This window comes from Panthera leo, chromosome C1 (assembly GCF_018350215.1).
Source record: "Panthera leo isolate Ple1 chromosome C1, P.leo_Ple1_pat1.1, whole genome shotgun sequence".
Lineage (NCBI taxonomy): Eukaryota > Metazoa > Chordata > Mammalia > Carnivora > Felidae > Panthera > Panthera leo.
Genome location: NC_056686.1, coordinates 161,119,909 through 161,131,972, shown reverse-complemented (window position 1 = coordinate 161,131,972; position 12,064 = coordinate 161,119,909).

Below are 12,064 nucleotides of genomic sequence, written 5' to 3'. Positions count from 1 at the left end.
CCAAGCCACAACACGTGGATGTGTGCTGGGGACACCTCCGCCGTTTCACTGCTCTCAATTTACGACTAATGTGGTATATGTTCTAGTGGGAAACAGCTATTCTACAACACTGTGTGAGCATACACTATACAATCCATTCTTTATATAATAAAAAAAAACGTCTTGGGTTTGAATTGAATCTTTCTCTAATTATGCTGTTTCCGATATAAGGTCTTAAAATTTTAAAAATATTTTGATTTTGGAAATAGTTTTGATTCAGAATTGGTCAGATTCTGGATATGCCTGGGAAGTGGTTTTAAGGTAAGAAAGTCCGGGGCACTATAAAGAGTATCTTAGGGCACATCTGTATCTTAGGTCGAAAATAAATTAAATGGGGGCCTTAAAAAGACAGTTAATCAGCTAAAAGAAAATTAGGCCCCTAACATTCAAGGAATTTAATAATCCGCAAGTTGCTTTCAAAATAGGGACCAGTTAGATTTTATGAACATTTAGTTCCTGGGCTGACTATATATTTGTTAAGGACAGACATTCACATAGCACATTTCTTCTAAAGAATTTGAGAATGAGTTGAGAACTTTAAATGAATACAACCAAAATTACACAAGTTTTAAAAAGAGAGAAATGGGGCACCTGGATGGTTTAGTCAGTTGAGCGTCCGACTCTTGATGTGGGCTCAGGTCATGATCCCATGGTCATGAGATCGAGCCCCGTGGTGGCCTCTGTGCTGAGCATGGAGCCTGCTTAAGATTCTCTCTCTCTCCCTCTGCCCCTCTTCCTCCATTCATGCTCTGTCTCTAAAATAAATAAATAAAAAAGAAAGAAAAATAAGATAAGAAACAGGGCTGGGGTGGGAAGAATTCAGCAGATAAGACAGCAGACACTACCTAAATCAGGCCTCAGAAGAAAGTATCTTACAAACCAAGTGAGGCTGCTGTAAGGTGTTCTAGAACTAGAGAAGCTTCTCTACTGACCTTTTCTCTGTGTGTGAAATTTTTTGGAAAATTTTTTTAAACGTTTATTTATTTTTGAGACAGAGAGAGACAGAGCATGAACGGGGGAGGCTCAGAGAGAGAGGGAGACACAGAATCTGAACCAGGTTCCAGGCTCCAAGCTGTCAGCACAGAGCCCGATACGGGGCTCGAACTCACAGACCGTGAAATCATGACCTGAGCCGAAGTCGGCTGCTTAACCGACCGAGCCACCCAGGCGCCCCTCTGTGTGTATGAGTTTTTTAGGACCTCCCTCCACCTCGACCCTTCTTTCCTCCTTAGCATTTTATCGAGAATAGGTAGGAGGAGGAGAGTACTCGGGTCAGTAAGTGAAAAATTACTAACTTTAAATGCTCCAGCTCATCTTGGCAGTTTCTCAACCCTGACAGGCCTTGTGTTCCCCACCTCCCCACCCCCACATCCCAAACATTTTGTCCACACTCTTTACTGTCCTATGACATTCATAGGTAGTATAATCTACTTACACATAATACATACACTGCCCAATTATAATGTAAAAGAGAAATAAAAGTTATTTAAAATAAAATGTCCTTGATTTTAATATGTACATGCTGTACGTATATACAGCTGGCGTGCAACTACATGCCAATCGAGACGTAGTCACCACACCTGTGATAGCCACAGAGGCAGGCTGACACGGGAGTGCTGTGTTGGCATCTCAGATACCTAGAGCTGAGCATGACTGTCATGGACTGACATTCAGAAACAGGGACAACTCCCGGCAAATCTCAAATGAAACAAGGGATAATCTTTCCTCAGTCAAGCAGAAAATTCAGAGCATAATAAAATCATGCAAAATGCAGAAACTTCTGTTTATATGTAGAATGGAAGAAGGTCCTAGGCTAGAAATTACAATGATGTTCATGTATCTGAACATGCAGTGGATTATTTGAAAGTCATGAAGGACGCAGATGGAAGGATGATTCGTTGTTGTTTGGCAAGGCCTGTGCATTGCAGGACATCCGACATCCTTGGCCCTGCCCATTAACTGTATGTAGCACCCCCCTCCTATAGTTATTTTGACAGTCAAAAGCACCCCTAAAAATTGCAAAACATCCCTTATGGAGGAGTTCCAGATACCTTAGAGTTGCACCAGATATTATATGTTCAATGAAGAACCAGGAGATAGTAAGCGGAGAGGACACTGCAGAAAACAAAAGGAGGACACAAAAGCCACCCTGAGGCCAGTGAGGCCCTGGGATTGGCAGCCCAGAAGCCCTCCTCCCTGCCCCCCACCCCAGGAATGGGGCCGATAGAGTCGAGTCTGGGTACCCTCCCTGGGAGGGAATGTGCTCTGTCCTCATCTCTCCCTCTCGTGGGTCCTTCTTTGCACTTTACAGGGAACCCTTGCTCATTTCATCAGTCGGCTAGTTGTGATTACAGGTAGCCCCTGCTTTTTCAAAGTTCAAGTTAGACCACTTGGCTGTTACAAAAGACCTGCATTAGTACATGGTTTCGCTAACCGAAGGAAATCTGAAAAGCAATTTTGTTTTTAGGACAAAAGAGGACGAGTGAAAATAGCGTTGTTTGGCAGAGAGCCACGATAGGGGCAGTAGACACCCGGGCAGCGAGAGTGGCCCCACCAAGCTCCTTTCCCAGAACCGCACTCAGCATCTCAGCAGCCAGCTGCCGTAGCTTTGAACCGCGACTGAGAGCATCTGTGCTTTATCTCGATTTATTTTGTGCATCCATGAGCAAGACGCGTCCTAAGGTTATCAGGAAAGCCCAAGAGAGGTTCTTTTTGGGTTCGGGGACACTCAAAAGTTTTCCATACAAAATGATGGCAATTGCTTCTTCCCTCTGGGCCGTTTCAGCTTATGAAGCTTCCGTAGGCGTGCTCTACTTCCAGAGAACAGGGCAGCCTGTGGTGGGTACATTTTGGCAGAGCTCATCCAGCACCTTCTCTTGAAGTTTTCAACAAGAGGATTACTCACGGGGATATCATGGCGCCAGGTGATTCTCACGGTAAGCTCCCCGTAAGACTGGCTCTCTGTTCTCAGATGAACATAAATGAAGAATGCGGACTCTTCTGTCTGTGAAAGAGGAGTAGGGTGCTTCCCAACTAGACATCCAGTCACCTTGCCTCACTTTCTGCCCGCACAGCAAGTGAGAGTCTCTGAGCCTTCCCACGGGCACCCACCCATATGTCTACAGGCTTGTCACATGGAGTATGTCCTCTTCCTCCCTTTGACGGGCTTTCTATGTGCTCTGGCTCACAGTATGAGACTCAGAACAGTGTGTTTTCTTTTTCTTTTTTCTTTTTTTTTTTTTTTTCATTTTTCCCCCAGAGTCAAACCAGACAGGAAGCTGGAAATGAGCCACTGAAACCGAGGACAGTTAAGGCTGTTTGTATCTGTGCCTTTTCTTCCTTCCTCCCCTTCCTGTGACTGACAGAGTCTGAATCTCTGCCGGCTCCCCGGCCAGAGCCTTCAGCTTCGCGGTGACCTCGACAAGGCTACCAGATGTGAACATGGTCAGTGGACTTAGTACAAGATGGGCGGTTGCAAAAGACAAGCTTCTACAAAGCAGGGGTCCGAGGTTACTGATGTAGCCAAGACTGGTTTTCCCACAAGAAGTCCCCATTGCTAGGGGCTAGAAGTGGCTGACATTCCTGTTTGGCTCTTGACTTTCTCTAGACTGTGTTTCCTTAGCAGAATCAGGGTAAAAAAAAAATCACCAAGCCCACACCTTTCCCCCTTTATGACTAGTCTCTCATACTGCTAAGCAATGTAATAAGTCTTCCCATTTTTTAAAAGGTTATTTGTTAAAAGAAAATCCTGTCCTGTTATCACAAGAATTATCTGACTCTGTCAGATGGCCCTCCTTGAGGGAATGCAGTGATTGGGCATTTTTATTCAAAGACTGGATCATGTGAGCCCAGGTGGAGAGGAAGATTTTTGTTTATTGGTTATAGGGATTTTTGAGAGTCATCAGAGCTTTCTAGTTGACACTTAAATTTCTGGAATCTTACCTTTCTTATTTTTCTACAAGAGTAGAAAGAAATAGCGTCTTCTATTTTGTTCCTCTAAAAATAGAGGCAGAGGAAGGATCCAGTGTCATTTGTAAGGACTTCTTTTTCTCTTCCTTAAGTGATTCATTTCTCTAGCCTCGTATTACTTGAAGTGCTAAGCTAGGCATAGGGCATTGCAAAACAGCAAATAATTATACAATATTCTTCTAAAAACACATACTATAAAACTTACTACCTCTGGGTATCACGTGTCAAAACTTAGACTCCTTTATGTTGCCCCCCAGGCAGACTTGCATGATGCCTAACTGGGAGCATTTATTTTATTTTTAAATTGCACCTTTAGTTCATAAATTTACTAATGAGATAATTAGCCATTCTATTATTTTGAGTACTTTTGATTACAATCTCTAAATCTTCCTAGAAGAGGCTTACTTATCGTTTTTATCTTGAAAGTCTGCTTACCCTCCATCAGGCATGTTGTTTGGATAGCCACAAAGAAACAAAAGAACAAACATTCTGCACAATACTTTTGCTGATTTCTTATAGCATGTTTTCACCATCACAACAGGAAATCAAGGCAAAAAAAAAAAAGATTCAAAATTTCATTCTTTTTTTTTTCCCACACATTTTATTTTTTAAAAATTAACCCATAAACCTTCATGAACAGTGTCAATAAGAAAACATTAAGTGGAAATAGTGCTAACAACAGATGTGTTTTCTTAGGCCTGAGAAGAGCAACCACATTAAGATAGTGTTCCCAGGGGCGCCTGGGTGGCTTAGTCGGTTGGGCAGCCGACTTTGGCTCAGGTCGTGATCTTGCAGCTGGTGGGTTCGAGCCCTGCGTCGAGCTTGGTGCTGACAGCTCAGAGCCGGAGCCTGCTTTGGATTCTGTGTCTCCCTCTTTCTCTCTGCCCCTTCCCCACTCACACTCTGTCTCTTAAAAATAAATAATTTTTAAAAAAGATAGTGTTCCCATTATGTATTGCTATGGAATAAATTACCCCAGGTATTAGCATCTTAACACAACCACTTTATCGTGTTCATAATTTTTCTAGATCAGAAATTCCCCAGGGCGCCTGGCTGACTCAGTCGGTAGAGCATGTGACTCTTGGTCTCTGGGTTGACTTAAAAAATAAAATCTTAAACAGAAAAAAGAAATTCCCAAGGGGCGTGTCTAGGCAGTACCCTTTTGGGGTCTCTCATTCAGTTGTAGTCAGATGTCATCAGGAACCACACCCATCCAATGGCATGACTGGGAAGGATGCTCATGGAGGCTACTCTTACGGAAGCAGTTCCTGCTGGCTGTTGGCTGGGAGCTCAGACAGGCTGCTGATGTGTCTGTATGGGGTTTCTCTATGTGCTGTGGGCTTCTCACAACATGGCAGCTGGCTTCCAAGTGGAAACATCCAAAGGGAGAGTGTCCAGAGAGAGAATGTACAAGAGGCCAAGGCAGAAACTGCAAGGCTTCACTGGACCTGGCCCCTGAAATCACATGGCCTCACTTCTGCCACATTCTATTGGTTACAAGCAAATCATCATAGCCAGCCCATAATCCAGAGGAGGAGAATTTGACCCCACCTCTAGATGTGAGGAGTATTAGAGAATTTTAGGCTGTCTTTAATCTGGGCTCCTGGGTGGCTCAGTTGGTTGAGCCTCCGACTTTGGCTCAGGCCATGATCTCATGGTTCATGGGTTCAAGCCCCACACCGGGCTCTGTGCTGACAGCTCAGAGCCAGCAGCATGCTTCGTATTCTGTGTCTCCCTTTCTCTGCCCCTCCTCTGCTTGCATGCTCTCTCTCTCTCTCTCAAAAACAAATAAAAACATTAAAAATATATTTAAAAAAAGGCTGTTTTTAATCTGTCATAAGTAGGACTGGAAATATTTTTAAGACATGAAATAATCCATACTATTTCATATTTAATAAATTATTCGGCGTAATCATGTTCTGGAGCATTAGCTTAGAAAAATAAAAGGACTGCATGAATTTCTTTTTTAAATATATAAATACTTGACAATGAATGCTAAATTCTTATTAATACTTTTAGTGACTAACTGGCAGTCTATTGGTTCAACTTGCCTTCGGATGCTTTGTTTGACCTTTGGATGCACCAACATTGTAAAATTAAAGGATTTCACATAAATCGCTAAATTTTCATCTTCTCTTGGAAAATGGAAAATTTGGGTCATTAGGGGCCTAACTTCCACTTGGCAGTGCTTGATCAGAACCGAGTAGCAGCTGTCTCCATAGAAAGCATCAACTCTGCATCAATCCCTAGAGTAAAATATTTTTCAATTTCCGTCATAGTTTTTTTTCTCTTTTTCTTTTTCTTCTTATTCATGTTTTACTTAGTCAATATGCAGTGCAATATTGGTTTCAGAAGTAAAATCCAGTGATTTGTCACTTACATACAACACCCAGTGCCCATCACAACAAGTGCCCTCCTTAATACCCATCACCCATCTAGCTCATCTCCCACCCACCTCCCTCTATGAACCCTCTGTTTGTTCTCTATGGTTAACAGTGAAATCATATGGTATTTGTCTTTCTCTGATTGACTTACTTCACTTAGCATGATACATCCTAGCTCCATCCACGTCATTGCAAACAGCAATATTTCACTTTTTGATGGCCAAGTAATATTTCATTATATATATACATATATATACACATATATATATACATATGTATATATATATACACACATATACACACATATGTATATATGTGTGTATATATATATACATATGTATATATATATGTATATATATATACATATATATATATGTACACATTGTGTATATATACCACATCTTCTTTATCCATTCATCAGTCTATGGGCATTTGGGCTCTCTCCATAATTTGGCTATTGTTGATGCTGCTGCTATAAAAACATTGGGATGCACATACCCCTTCAAATCTGTATTTTTGTATCCTTTGGGTAAGTACCTAATATTGCAATTGCTGGATTATAGAGTAGTTCTTTTTTTAGTTTCTTGAGGAACCTCCATAATATTGTCCAGAGTGGCTACACCAGTTTGCATTCCCACCAGCAGCACCAAGAGTGTTCCCCTTTCTTCACACATCCTTGCCAACACCTGTTTTTTCCTGTGTTGTTAATTTTTGCCATTCTGACAGGTGTAAGGTGGTATCTCATTGTGGTTTTGATTTATATTCCCTGATGATGAGTGATGCTGAACATCTTTTCATGCATCTGTTAGCCATCTGGATGTCGTCTTTGGAGAAGTATCTATTCATGTCTTCTGTCCATGGCTTTTTTCTTAAGGTAGAGAAATACACATCTATGTCCTATACATAATTTTTTTTAAGTTAGAAAACAAACAAAAAAGACAGACAGAGGGCTGTATGTTTCCAGAAACAAGAGAGTGCATTTTTTTTTTGTATGTGGGTAGAAGAATATTCTTAACATGTTCAAAATGCTAACTCTCCTGCCCACTTCACTTGTATGGATTACCTGCCTGACCTCTGTAGACATGTGAATTGCATCCCCTGCTTTAGTGATCAGCAGATAAGGTTGTTCTTTTTTTTTTTTCTTCCAAGTTTATTTATTTATTTTGAGAGAGAGAGGGAGAGACAGCGAGAGTGGGGGAAGGGCAGAGAGAGAATCCCACGCAGGCTCTGCACTCTCAGCATGGAGCCTGATGCGGGGCTTGAACTCACAAACCATGAGATATCACCTGAGCTGAAACCAAGAGTTGGATGCTTAACCAAATGAACTACCCAGGAGCCACAGATAAGGTGGTTCTTAAATGCTCAGCAGAGGCTCTTCAGAGTTTAGTGGGGACCCAGGACATGCAGTTGTGAGAGCAAAGCTTCAAGACACTGGAACTCTTATTTTTTACTCCACAGTTTTGGGCGCATGGAATGAGACAGAGCCTATCTGTGGTGCATTAAAGACAGCTGTAAATCCTTTGTCATTTTGCCCAAGGAGAGGTGGGTTCTATTTACCCACCCCCTTAAATGTATTCTGGGCCTATGACTGCTTTAATCAATAAGATACAGTGAATGTGATGCTAACCTTTCAGATGACTGGCAGCTTCTGTTTCTTCCTCTTGAGACACAGCCTCCAGCCTCCATGCTATGAGGAAGCCCAAGCAGCCATGTGGGGCAGCCCACATGGAGAGGAGTTATGGCCTCGGCCCACATCCAGCACAATTTGCCATTCGTGTGAAGGAGTCATCTTGAAAATGGATCCTCCAGTCCCAGTCTAGCCTTCTTAGCTGTACCATGTGGAGCAGAGATGAGCCATTCCTGCTGAGCCTTGCCTAAACTGCATAGTTGTGAGCAAATAATTATTGTTGTTTTTGAGCCCCTAAGTTTTAGAGGGGCTTGTCACACAGCCATATCTAATGTAGTATCCGTGGGGGTCCAGGGTTTGTGCTCCCGGAATCCATGTATCCCTCCTATGGTAAGTTTACCTTTTATTTTCATGAGGAGAACCAACCCCATTTCCACTCTCAGTACATACCCTTTGAATGGGGTTGACTCCAACTCTGCCTCCAGAGATGAGCTTACGATGCAGCCTGGCCACATCACAGGAAGTGACCACTGAGAAGGTTTTTGGAACCACGTGAGTGGGATGCAATAAGACTTGTTATGCTGGTGAGAGAACCCTCTTCCTTTTCAATTGGATCAAAACCCAAGAAGACATGTGCCTGGACCTGCTAGGATCCATCAGGTAGAGGCTCAGAATGAAGCAAACGAAGCAGAGGGCTGAGCTGAGAGGTGGAGCGATATCGAGTCCTGGAGACCCTGTCTGAGGTTTGGTACCAGCCGTGCCTGTGACCGCCTTTCCTTGGGACTTGTCTACTATGCAGACCCTAAGATTTGGGTTTATTCTCTTTGCTTGCATCAGTTTGAGTTGCAGGTTCTGTCACTTGCAGCAGAATGAGTCCTCAGATGCAGAGGGTCTGAATTTAGATCTGGCTTTGATATTTCTTTCTTCTTTTTTAATTTTGACAGAATTTCAGACTTACAGAAAAGTTGCAAGAATGATACGAAGAATTCCTACATACCCTTCACCCAGATTTCCAAAATATTAATCATTTAACACATTTGCACATTCTGTCTAAACATATCCTTGTGCCCTTTCATAATCTCTCCCTCTGCCCTCCCCTCCCCTCCCAACTGTCACTATAGACTACATGTTCTAGAATTTTGCAAATGCACTTAGACAGTAAACATTGGTTTTTGTCTGGCTTTTTTCACTCAGCATTATTATTTTGAGATTCATTTGTGTTATTGTGTATACTTGTATACTCATTCCTTTTTATTTTTAAAACTTGAGTTACTACTGTATGGGTATCCACTGTATGGATATTCTACAATCTGTTTATTCGTTCACTTGTGGTCAGATATTTCCCTTGCTTTCAGATTTTGCCAATAAAAAATAAAGCTGTTATGAACATTCATAGTTCTTTGCACAGCTTATATTTCTCTTGGATAAATATGTAGGAGTAGAATGGCTGGATCACACAGTAGTGTATTTTTTTTTTTAATTTTTTTTAACGTTTATTTATTTTTGAGACAGAGAGAGACAGAGCATGAACGGGGGAGGGGCAGAGAGAGAGGGAGACACAGAATCGGAAGCAGGCTCCAGGCTCTGAGCCATCAGCCCAGAGCCCGACGCGGGGCTAGAATTCATGGACCGAGAGATCATGACCTGAGCTGAAGTCGGACGCTTAACCGACTAAGCCACCCAGGCGCCCCCAGTAGTGTATATTTAATATTTTACAAAAGTGCTATTTTCCAAACTGTTTTCCACAGTTTTTCAAAGTGATTGCACCATTTTATATCCCCACTAACAGAGGAGCAGAGTTCCAGTTGCTCTAATTCCTCACCAACACTTGGTATCATCAGTCTTTTCAGTTTTAGACACTTCAGTATTTATGGAGTCTAAGCCACTGAGTTTTGGAGTGATTTGTTGTGTGGCAATAGATAACTGGCATGAAATGAATACAAACTGAACATACACAGAAGTAATTTTTAAGGCGGTTAAGACCTATATTTGTTAAGGATCTTTTATAGTTAGAAACATCTGAATACATCGTAGAGGAGGAAAGCTGTGTGCCTAAAATTCAAATACTGTATAGTCCTATTAGAGGGTAGGTACAGTCCAGTGTATAGCCAAATAGCACTTAATCAGCAATAAGTCATTGAAAGCTTTGGGATTTAGCAAGATGTTAGAATGGTGACACCAATTCACTTACCTAAATATCCCAGTCAACAAAGCAGGAAGTCTGGAATGTATAATGACTGTTTCATTGGCTTTTTGATCCCCTTCTCTCCTTCTGACCTCCTGGCTCCTGCAAATGATATTTGCCACTAGGTGTTTTGGGGAGTCCCCAAGGAGTATCTTTACAAGTGCTCTGAAGCAAGTCTGGGCAGGTGATGGGTTTTCCCTCCACTGAGCTCCCCCAGGCAATGAGTTTCCACCCCAGGGGGAACACTCAGTGTCCCTGGAGGACCACACGTGCTTGCTGTTCAGATGGCAAGGTGGGAAGGGACCGCTCTCTTCTTGGGTTTAGTCTAGGGAGGCTCCCCAAGCAAAGTTGCTTGAACCACATGTCCTTACATCAATTTTCCTATTCTTTACAAGTGTCTCATGCTTCCTTCTACCCCGTGTCCTATTAGGACCCAGCCATAAGTCAAATCTGGGACTAGACTAGGAGACAGATTCAACTAACAGGCATAGACTTGTGTTTACTTTTATGTCCCCTCTCTCTGTCCCTGGGTTAGATTCAATGTGCCTGGATCCTTCTTTCCTAAGGAAGAGGTGTTACCCCAAATATACCGCGCCCCCCTCCCCACACACTTCTTCAGCAGAGAAATTTCAGGCTATTTGTCAACTACGCCCAGGCACGTTTGCCTGTGTGCGGGTCCCTTACCACAGATTAAGCTGAGATAACCCCCACCCCAAATGGTGATAAATCAGAATTATTCTACTGCACTCTCTCATACTCTCTGTTCAGTAGCTGTTAAGTGTTCCTGTTTTATGATGGGCTTTTAAATAGATGTTTAGTTTAATTTTCTTGTTTTCTCAGACAAGACTGCCCCAGACAACCTCCCTCTCCCGAAGCAGTCTTTTCTCTCATGGCTTTGATTTTCCTTATTTTCTCGTCGTGTGGATGGTTTTCTTATTCTTTCTTCATTTTAGCAGCACACATCAAATACGTGAAAATTCTGAGCCACTAAGTAAACATGCAGACTCCACGTGAAAGAACAAAACCCGTGGCATCTGCACTTGGTTTGGCAATGCGCTCTCTCAACTCCGGCGCTTACACGGCAAATGTAAACATCTTGATCAAAAACTTTTCAGTCGGTTATCTTTAGGCCTTCGTGATTAAAATGGTAAGCTCAACACTTGCTTTCTCAAGTGCCCTTGGAAAGAACTACTCTCACAGCATCACCCCCACCCACCCCACTGCACACTGCAAACAAAAGCCTGAATGGATAGGCTCCCACCGAATTTCAGGAGGCTGTGATTACTTCTCTGAAATTTAAAAAAGAATCCCACGTTTGACAGGAATTGTTAACAGTCTACAATTAACAAATAGATATGGCATTAGTGTTTTTCTAATCAAAATCTATTGTTCCGCCGATGCTCGCCGCTGTTGTGTTAAGTGACAGCGGGTTGCCCTTGCAGGAAGCCTGGAGAGTGGCACGCACAGGAGAGGTGAGTGTGCTTTTACGCTCGCATCCCCATCTGTCAGATCATTCCAGAACAGTACAATTCGAATCTGCCCTCTCTGACGACGGTACCAATTTGTCCCTCATGTGGAGCAGTGACCCTTTCTTTCCTGAAGTCTTCAAAGGAAAGAAAAAAAAAAGAAGATTATTAAGTTCTCAATGAACTAAAAAAAACAACAAACCAAAACTCTGCTCTGCCGGAGCTGGAAGCCCCTGGCCCGGGGTCCTCTGAGCAGAGGTGGCATGGTTCACTGCTTCCAGAAATCATGGCAGACAATAGGAACTACCCGGGAAGTCTTCAGTGACTTAGATAATTGCTCAGATAATATAATGCGTTTTATGAAACAGTGACTTCAGATGTTCTTTGATAAAAG